This window comes from Aphelocoma coerulescens, chromosome 3 (genome assembly GCF_041296385.1).
Source record: "Aphelocoma coerulescens isolate FSJ_1873_10779 chromosome 3, UR_Acoe_1.0, whole genome shotgun sequence".
In the NCBI taxonomy this organism is placed as follows: domain Eukaryota; kingdom Metazoa; phylum Chordata; class Aves; order Passeriformes; family Corvidae; genus Aphelocoma; species Aphelocoma coerulescens.
In genome coordinates, this window is record NC_091016.1 from 80,347,223 (window position 1) to 80,357,345 (window position 10,123).

The following is a 10,123-nucleotide window of genomic DNA, read 5'->3' on the forward strand; positions in this document are numbered from 1 at the left end:
TGTGTTGAAGAGACTGGTTTGCTGCTGGACCCCACAGGGCACACACAGGTGGTCTGGAAACGGCTCTCCTGGCTGGGATACTGCCCACACCAGCACCCAGTGCTTTTCTGTGAGTGATGAAGGGGATTTTGTGTTTCTTTCCCCTGGCCTAATTTAGGGCAGGGCAGTTTGGTCAGAGATCCCTTGCACCTGGCATGGCGCTGGTGTCAGTGAGCAGTGCATGGACTGAGAAAATCCCACTGCAGTGTCTTTATTACAGAAGCTTGTCCAAGAGCAGATGAGGTGCAGACATCATTCAACAGACATGGTAATCAAGATTTTAACTTACCAAGGATTAATATTTATGCCATGGTAGTATCACCAGCAAAATGCAGGCTCTAAGAGTTTTATTCCCACAAGGATTAGAGAGAGTTAAAGTACAAGTGCCTCCTTCATCATCCCTGTTAATTTGAGCACCTGAAACTTGCATACCTTGCCAGCAGACCTGAGCCAGCATAACAGGTTCTACTTGGAGTTGCCATAGCATCATGTTTAAGCTAAAAAACAACAGACCTGACATTTTCTTGATGTGGCAAGGGGTTAATTTTGCTGAGCCAAAGGGCCTGCAGATAAACAGTGATCCCATGATAAAGAGGCATTTGCATTGATGGAGGTCCTTAAAAATGCTCGGATTCATATAAGAGAAAAAATTATACAAAGATATTAACACGATACCTGTAAAAACTGAATGCAAGTCTTGTTGAAACAGGTCATATTGGCAAGCCTAGAAAATGAATTCACTGGTTATGTAGGGCTAGAAGCAATTCATTTACCACAATTTACAACACATGCCTGTTTGAAGGCTGAATTCATCACGGGGGCCTTAAAGGGAGTCTGCAAACATAACCCAAGCAGTTGGATTTTTCTGAGTGATGATGAAATTGAGGATTTAAAGGGCAACTTCAAAAATTGTATTTGTATTTCTGAATCTCTCAGCTGCTGATGGAGAGAGGGTAGAAGAGCTGTGCTGTGTGGCCTGTTTTCAGCCTTATGTGGGTATGGGGCTGCATCTCAGCCTGAGACATTACATACAGTGTCTAATCCTCTAAACCATAAAGTCTCACGTGAATAGTGCCATTGATGGAGCTTGCAGGTAAGGGCTGCTTGTGTGAATGACTGCTTGAAGGACCCAGCCCTCTAATTTCAGTCTGTAGGGAACTTTCTTAGCTGTGTTTTGTGTATAAACACCTAAAAATCAGATCCTAATAACATTCCTGGCAGACTTGCTGCTGTGGTGTAAAAGGTATTGCTGATGTTTAGCTGATGGCTATGACTGTGGAAAACGATGAATGGATTAAGGCTCTCAGTGGAGCTGATCCAATTGCACTGGGAGCAGACGTCGCTCCCAAGTGTTGGTGTGGCTTAACCCTGGGACTGGGGATAGAAAACAGAGACAATCCATGAAAACACTATGAAACACAGTGAAACTGACCTTCCAGTCTCAATTTTATGCCCAAAGGAGAAGGTGGGAGGTAGGAAAGAGGGAAAGACTCTGGTTAATAAACCTGTGTTCATGATGTGAGTCATTCCTCTAGTGTCTGCAAAGAACCAGTTAATTTATCTGCCAGGGATAAATTAACACTGTAACTGCTTTGCCAGGCTAATTATCTTACAAGCTAAAAGGAAATGAGCAGTTGTTCCTTAATAGCTTTTTCTACAATGAACTGCTTCAAACATTGGCAGTAAAAATAATGGAGATGAGGAGGTGTGCGGGGAGTGAGACCAGTGTCTTGCTAGTAGTGAGGTTTGTTCATTCTTACAGAAACTGGAGGGATGCAAATTTTATGCCCTAAGATACATTGGATATATGTGGCAGAAAACTGTCTTGGGTTAAGAAACTTGGAGAGTCTTCTTCCTTACCAAGTTTGCTCTGTTGCATACAAGGACTGTTTCATTTTAAATATTTTACATGAATATGAACTATTGATCATTCCAACTAAGAGATATATAGGTTGGTTGGTTCTGGTTTTTTCGTGGTGTTTTTTTTTTCCTTTACCATTTAATATCTTCTTTCATGCTAGGCATAACTGGAGAGATAATTCACATAATCATTTGGACTCATATTCCAATACAGTACTACATTTTTTTTTGTCATGAAACACTTTTTCTAGTGCACCCAGGGAAAGGAATATTAAACCAAATATATTCCTGGGAAAGTGAATTTTAAGGTTTCAGAGAGCCAAACTCTAATTCTGTGTCTCTTTGCTCTTCTTTGGAAGTTTCAAATGATGCCACAAATTTGGTTGTGGGCTCTAGCTGTGGAATATATCAATGGCTATAAGCACATGCAACTTGATCTGCGGAGAGTTGACAGGTAGTCATTTATCACATGATAAGCTTATTACTAGATGTTTCTCTAGGCAGAATCAAATATTTAAGTATTGTTATAAAGACCTCTGCAGGCAAGTGTTGTGGGATTTAAAATTTTAGTCTGAAAATCTCACAGGATTTAAATGTCACGTACTAAAATGCTGCAATATAGGTAAAGGAGAGATGAGCTTTTTGGAGGCAGTAGTTGAAGCAGGAAGAACCTAGAAACTCACACTGGGAATATTTGTACCTGCAGCTTCCCACTCAAACCCAGTATTTACTGTGAGCAGCCTTTCAGAAGCTGTCTAGTGTGACAGTTGCTTGAATTAAATGCCAATTATTCATTACTTAGTCACCAAAATGTCTGACAGTGCATCAGTTTCTTAGCAATTGTACAGCTGCTTAGGGAAAAAATAATCAATACAACACCTACTCAGCAGAATTTATTGATTTTTAGTCAAAACTAAAATGTTATGCAGAGATGGTTCTGATTCAGTGGAAGCTACAAATAGATATTTTCTCCTGGGACCACTGTACTTGATGAAAGGGGATGCTGCAGCTCCTCTGCCAGGGGCTGCTACCCCAGCTGAGCTCCTGGTCAAGTACTCCCTAAGGCCCATCCTGCAAAATCAATCCTGGCAAATCAAAGGGGTGGATGGGGAATAACGAGCTTGATTGTTTAAATTCTGCTTAAATAAATGAGGGAGTGGTCAGGTAGGAAAATCCTGGGAAACAGTAGCCTCTTCCCCCTGTTTGGCTGGACTTGGAGAGAACACCCAGAAGCTTGAGTGCCTGTGATACCTGGGTGTCTATGAACCAGGTTTGCCTTTGTCTTTATTTTGACTCTAGACAATTTGTTTTACTGGTTCCTCTGTCAGGTACCCAGTGGTACAGCCTGGGGGGTTCCAAGCCCCCTATCTCTGGGGCACTCGGCCAAGCAGAGGTTCTTTGGTGGTATTTGGTGGAGATACTAAATATTTTTTATACTGATAGAGTTTTCAGTTGTGCTAGAGACAAACTGTTTCAAAAGGCTGAAGTCTTCTGCACAGAGGAGTCTGATCTCTCAAGATGTCTCTGACCATTTTGAAATGAAAATGATATTTTGACTGAAAGTCAAGCTCAAAAGGCAGGCTCAAAAAGTGCTGGAGACTGAGATAAAAGGTGGTTCCTGTGCAAAATAGGCAATTCTACTTGGCTGACACAGTGTTATAGGAAACTGGTAGGATGGTGAAATGAGGTTGGAAACTCTCTTCAGGGAGAAATAATTTCAGCAAGCTTTGGAAAATCTTACAGACTTTTCTGGTACTCTCTGTCACCCCTCTTCTTCCCTTGTTATCTCTCTGAAGTAGGAAGAGTAGCATAGACAAAGGTTTGGTATGCAGTAATCTTCTCAAAACCTTAATGAAGAAAGCACTTTGGGGCAAAGAATTGAACGGAAGCAATAGAAAACTAATTTGTCATGAAATGGCTGGAAATAATACATTTATGGCACTTCTCTGAATTTCTTTATTACTGAAGAGTGTTTGAAATACAGAGCCTTCCTGTGTTGTGCCAGCAGGGCAGTGGGTCTCCCACACTGTGGTTACATGGGAGCATATGGCTTCTCTATGAAGAAAGTAGTATATCACAAATAAGGCCAGCAGAAGATGATTTTGTCCTCAAGTCTCTTATTGGTGGCAGTAATTCAAAAGATTAGATATTCAGATTTTGAAATCTGGAAAATTTATGAGCTTTGGGGTAAAATTACTGGAATCTTGTAAAGAATTGCAGAAAGAACTGTGCTTTCAATCTGTGTTTAAATCCATTAAATGATGTAAGAAAACGCATTAGTCTCCTAATTCTATATTTTCAGTAAAATGTGGTCTTATCTAATTTTGTTAATTTCTTTTCCTAATTCTTGATTTAAATACCTATTAATTAGGTTCTTGTATACTTTTTGAAACAACATTTGTTGATTTCAAATCAGTTGGCCCAGGAGAGAGTAAGGAATCACAGGAAAAGTAAGATTTTGATGGGGAAGAAATCTGTCTACTGGATTCTCAACTAGAGATCCAACGTTGCCTGAGAAAGCAGGGTAGTTAGAATTTGTAGTTAGAATTTCAACAGCAATATTCTGTGTATTGGGTTTGTTTCCTGGAAAATCCTACATTGGTCAGATACAACCCAAAGCATCTCCTGTTGATTTTGAATGGGCTGGAGATTTTTATAATCATCCCGACATTGGGGGAGAGGCAAAGAAGACTAAGAGCTAGAGAATTAAATTATAACCGAGTATGATTGATTATATCTGTATTTTTTCACTTTGTTCATAATATATTTTTCTCAGAATAGTTTGTCTTATGTGCCAAGATGTCAGGAAAATGTTTGTTCAGTGTTATGAATCTTATTTTAGGCTAGAAAAGGAGATGAGTAAGTAATACCAAACCGGTCTTAGGTTGTATATATGTCCTCAGTTACTGAGGACTTTTATACAAAGCTGGATCATTTCATACCTCCAGGGTACATTGGTGTGATGCACTTTTCACCCTGTTACCTGTTTCATGCACAAACATTTTGAAGATTGCTCTGCAATCATTAGACCATTCTACTCACTTGTGGAGCTTTCTTTATATATTCAGTACCTTCTCTCTCAAAAGACAGAAATAGTCACAGATTCCACAGTGTAACAGGAGAACCACCAAATCGACTGGTTAGTGTCACTGAAATCTAGCATTTCTTGATTGAAGGTTTTTGCCTCCAAATGCAACCGGGAATGAAGATATGCCTGCATGCATGGGTGGTTTGGGGGGGGGGGGGTTGGTGGGGTGTTTTTGTTTGTTTTTAATTATTAGAGTCTGAAGATCTCTGGGTAGATATATTGTGTTTATAAAGTGGTATGTTTTTGGGGTGAACTGTTAAATTTTGGAGGTTAGGGAAAAAAAATTATTTCCTCAGCTGCTGCTTTATATAAATTAAAACAAACATATAGGTTTGAATGAGAGCAGAAGCAGACATGTAGGTATATAAATAGGCATGACACAGAAGCAAAAAGCCCAGGCTGAGTTTCTATGACTCCTTTGTGATGACCTCTAAGGGTTATCACTGTTGAATGCTGGCAGAATTGTGTGACCAAGAGACATTTGCCACTAAACCAGCACAAGGAAGCTCTGGAGAACCTCCTCCAGGTGTTGTGCTGGGAGCTGAGAGAGATCCCCTCATCATTCCTGGAAGAGGAGTTTGTCCTCCAGGTGACAGCAAAGGATCTCCATGGAGTCCTCAGCAGTAGGTCCCCTCCATCAGGAGATGCTGCAGAGGGACACCTTTGTATCCATTCCAACACAAGGGTCGGGATGTGCATCAGCTGATCAGTGCTCTTGGAGAATGGGGGCAGTGAAACAAAAATTGGATGAAACTAGAATATAATGTTACTATGGTCAAAACCCAGTAATTCATTATTACTGGCTACACTACTGGTGGCATTGCACCTGGCATGCTGGTTTAAACAAGTGTGCTGTCCAGAAACTTCCATTACCTTGTGGAGACATGAGTTGTTATATTAGAGTTCTTCATCTTAGAAGGTGGTCATAAGAAAGTTTAGTGCTGAAACTAGAAGAGTTATACTAGAAATAAAATGCATAAGGTCATTGAAAATGCTTACACAAGCGTGTGTGGTTATTAGGTTATAAAAAACCTTTAATTTAGTAAAATATCTGCTGTTTAGGAAAGGCTGGAATTCATATAAAGGTTGCTCTGGGACTTAAAATCTATTAAAAAGAATTATGAATAATTACTTGTGGTAAATATTACTGACATCGAGTCACAGGGTCTGATGTACATTGGTTTAATGTTCCAAATAACAGGTCTTAAAATCCAGATTCTTCTACTTTCAAGTGTCCCTAATACCCTGATAAATTAACTCTTAGCTTAACACTTCGTTGGATTAAAGTAATCAAATACATTCTTTAGAATCTGCATGACTCTTTTATGATGGTTCAGCTGTGTTTTTCAGAAATAATTAGAAACTAAAAAATTTTGAAAATCTGGAGTCTCACTTTCTCATAACTTCTGAAGAATAGGTTAGTTTTTCTTCTTCTGCGTTTTTCTTTCTTTGCTTGCAGAAACAGCGTTGCTGAGCAAAGATGGGTGTGGTGCTATTTGTGTGTCTCCAGCTCAGGACGTGGACAGCAGCTGTTGCTGTGGGTGGAGATCAGGAGAATGTGGCTGGAAGGGCTCGGGGATGGACTTCTGTGTACTGAGGGGGTGTGAGCAGCTACTGCTTATCTTCAGGAGCATCCCTTGCTCCACCTGCGTTGTGGTGCGAGTGTCGTAGTTACGGTTTAAGGATCGATCTTCAGTAGGATCTGTTTTCTCTGTAGGCGCTTTTCTTTAGTGTGAGGAGCCTGAGACTTTGGATAAGAACAAGAAAATCTATCTTCTAAAGAAAAACCTGTTAAGCCACAGCTGAGGATGACAGATTTTACCCATGAAATCACTGAATTTCACTGTACATTAAGTGCCTGTACCCCAGGTAAAGAAATCTTCTGTGAGGAGGACAACTTCTGAAAAGTTAATATTAGTGACTATGTAAGTATAATATGCTTTATTGGGAAAGTCAGTTCAGCATTTCACAAAGTGTGTTGTGCTAGAGAGTGATGGAATGCCATTTCACTCGAGCATGGCATGGAAATTTCTGTGCAGAAGTCATAACAAGGCCCTCTGGAAATACTCATTTCACAGCCTATAAATAGGTGAGACCACCAGCCCTGTAAAGGGTTACTAGGTTGCTGGCACTTTCTGGGCAGGCAGGGAAGTCATGAATTGAGGATTTCGTTACCTGGTTGTGGAACTGGAAAGAGAAAAACATTGCTTTCAGCACCGGGGAGGAGAACTGAGCAAGAACTCCGAAAAGACATGAGGAGCAGTGTGCCTTCAGAAGACCGGAGTGGAGGCTCCATGGGTGTCTTCTGAAGGCTGGAGAGCCCGGCCGAGCGAACAACAGAGAAGGATTTTACTCCTCCAGAAAGGTTCTCTGAATTCCTGTCACAGACAATGCCAAATGGTACCCACCATTTGTTGAGACACCAAGTCTTTTGAATTTGATCAAACAAGAGTTTACATTGCAAAGGATCTGAAACATCATTAGTTCCACATTGAAATACACTTTAAATTCACTTTCATTTCTAAAAGAGATATAAAACTCTAGAACCTGTGATTATGCTTAACTGCTCGAGCTTCTGGGATTTGGCAGTAACTTTAATTCAATTTTTCATTACTTAAATATTAACTAAATAGAGTAGATCCATGGCTGGTTGTGAAACAAGACCAGTTTGAAATACTAGTGATGTGTTATTGGTTTGACTGGTATCCATGGATCAGGACCATGAGTACAAAGGTAGCATTTCCCCCAATATATCTGCTCTTGCCTGTGTTGGAAGAAATGCTCTTTTTCACCTTCCTGAGAGGAAGAAGGACTTTGTGCAGATCAGTTTAGGTGCATGGACATAAGGCTTATCAGCACATACAGAAAATATTTCTTTGACTGATGGGGTACTGTCAGATGTAGAGAAGCAGGCAAGCAGAACAGATTAGAAAAAATAATTGTAATATAACTTGTACAATAAAAACTCAATAGGTTTGTGCAGAGAACAACAAAAATCAGCATTGTAAAAGCAGCAAACAGGAATCATACTCTCTGCAGCCATTCACATAAATATCTTTACTATGACAACAAATTCAATATAATTTTCTACTCATTTCTGAAGCAGCATAAGTTTTTAGAATGAGAGCTCCATTTACTGTGAATAACATGATCCTCTTTCAACTTAGAAAACAATTAAAGATAGTGGCTACTGATGCCTCAAAACCTAGGAAATATCCAAGTGTTTCCAAGATTTATTGTTGGGTAGGTAGAAAAGAGTAATGTGGTCTCTACAAGAATATATTCATGACCTTATTTAAACAGCATTATGAATATACAAAAATGTAACAAATATACTACAAGCAGGTGACTGGGGCTTAACCTGACCTACTTCTGGTTGCAGTTTCTACAGCTGATGCTCCTGTTTAGAAAACACAATTTTCCCGAAAAGTGGTAGACAATAAGAAGAAAGACTTGCTTTTAGCTGCTCTTCTAGATCACAGGCAGCTTAAATCAGGGGACAAACATATTCCTCAAGTAGATTTGGCAAAACTTTTTGCTTGTTTTTCTGCAGATCTGAAAAAGAAAGGGTTTGGAAATCATTCTGTCAGCTCTCAAAACATGGAAATGTTCAGGTACACCTTAGTAAGAAATATGTTTAACTTGCAGGGAGCAGGATCAGGAAGTATTTTACAGCTCCTGTAAGTTATTTCTGTCCCTTAGGTAAGGGTTCAGTAATTAAACTTTGTTTATTTAAGGGTGAAGAAGAGACTCTTTCAGTGATTGCATAATGTTTCTCTTTAACAGCATATAGTATGTTTTCTGATAGCCTTAAAATCAAAATAGTCACATCCTGACTGTGGTATGTTAGAAGAACTTCTATAAATACATTAGACCATTAAAAAATTGATGATCAATATTTTGGTTGCAAGTGTACCTATGCACAAACACATCATTGCCCATGTCTGTACTAGCTCTGAAATACCTGACTTCCTTCTGATTCTAGAAAATGAACACATTAGGTTACTTTAACCACTTTCCCCGAGAAAACAGTGCAGACTCCAGGCAATTCTACTGTTTACTAGAGCTTACAGATTTGACAGAGGTTGGACACTGTCTGAGCAGTGTTCTGTACTGAGAGACCAAGGAGAATGTGTTTACATGCTGTGAGAGTATTATTTTGGTAATGATATAATTTTCAGACCTGTAAAACCTTATTTTCTTGATTATTCAAAGTCTACAAGTACTACATTCATATCTACTGTTATAATAGCTGAAAGACTACTTCCCTTGAGTAAACTGACTTGGGCAATCTAAGGAAAACTTAGAATCAGTACAATCATTATTTATAACTTTGAACTAATTTATATTGCATGTATAAGGAATGGATTTTAAAAAAATCTAAAATGGATAAATGTTACTTTGAGTAATAGATAATTATATGTGAGTGCATAAAACTTGCCTTTGCTGGAAAAGTACCTGACCTGTTGAGAAACATTTTCCTAAAAACTCTCTTAAATTAAACTTTGTCAATGAAATAGATTTTTGTAGGGGAATGAATAGTTTATTGTGTCTCAGGTGATTATGACAAAAAGGACATCTCACCTCACAGTAAGTTTAGGCAACGGCAAAAGCTTTCCATCAAAGTTTCTAGACTTTCAGCAGATTCAACAAATATCAATAAATGCATGTACTGAGTTGAATTCTGGAGGAGAGGTGGTAAATTATTTCTTGGGATCCTTTTAGCTTTGCTTTCTGTTTTTCATTCTTTCCCATCACCTCACACCCACTCTGCTCCCCCTATCCCCCATCAAGGAGCTGATATTTAGTCCTTTTCAAAAAAGGAGTGAGTGTCCCTAGACATCCCTGAAAAATCTGTGCCACTTTGGTTATAGCCCTGAGGTTTCTGTATCATAAACAATGAGTCAACTATTAAATCAGGCGCCAAAGCACCTTATGGAGTTGGCTCTTGTCTAGGGCTTTGTTTGTGGATATGCTTTCCTCTCACTGTCAGACTGAGCACGTAAATCCCCAAATGTGGGCTTTCTGCCCTGGCCCATTTGCAGAGTCAAAGCCACTCAATGTCCTCGAGGCAAACCAGGCAGACACTACTGGCTTATTCACAGGGAAAGCAGATTGATAAACCAACCTTTAAAG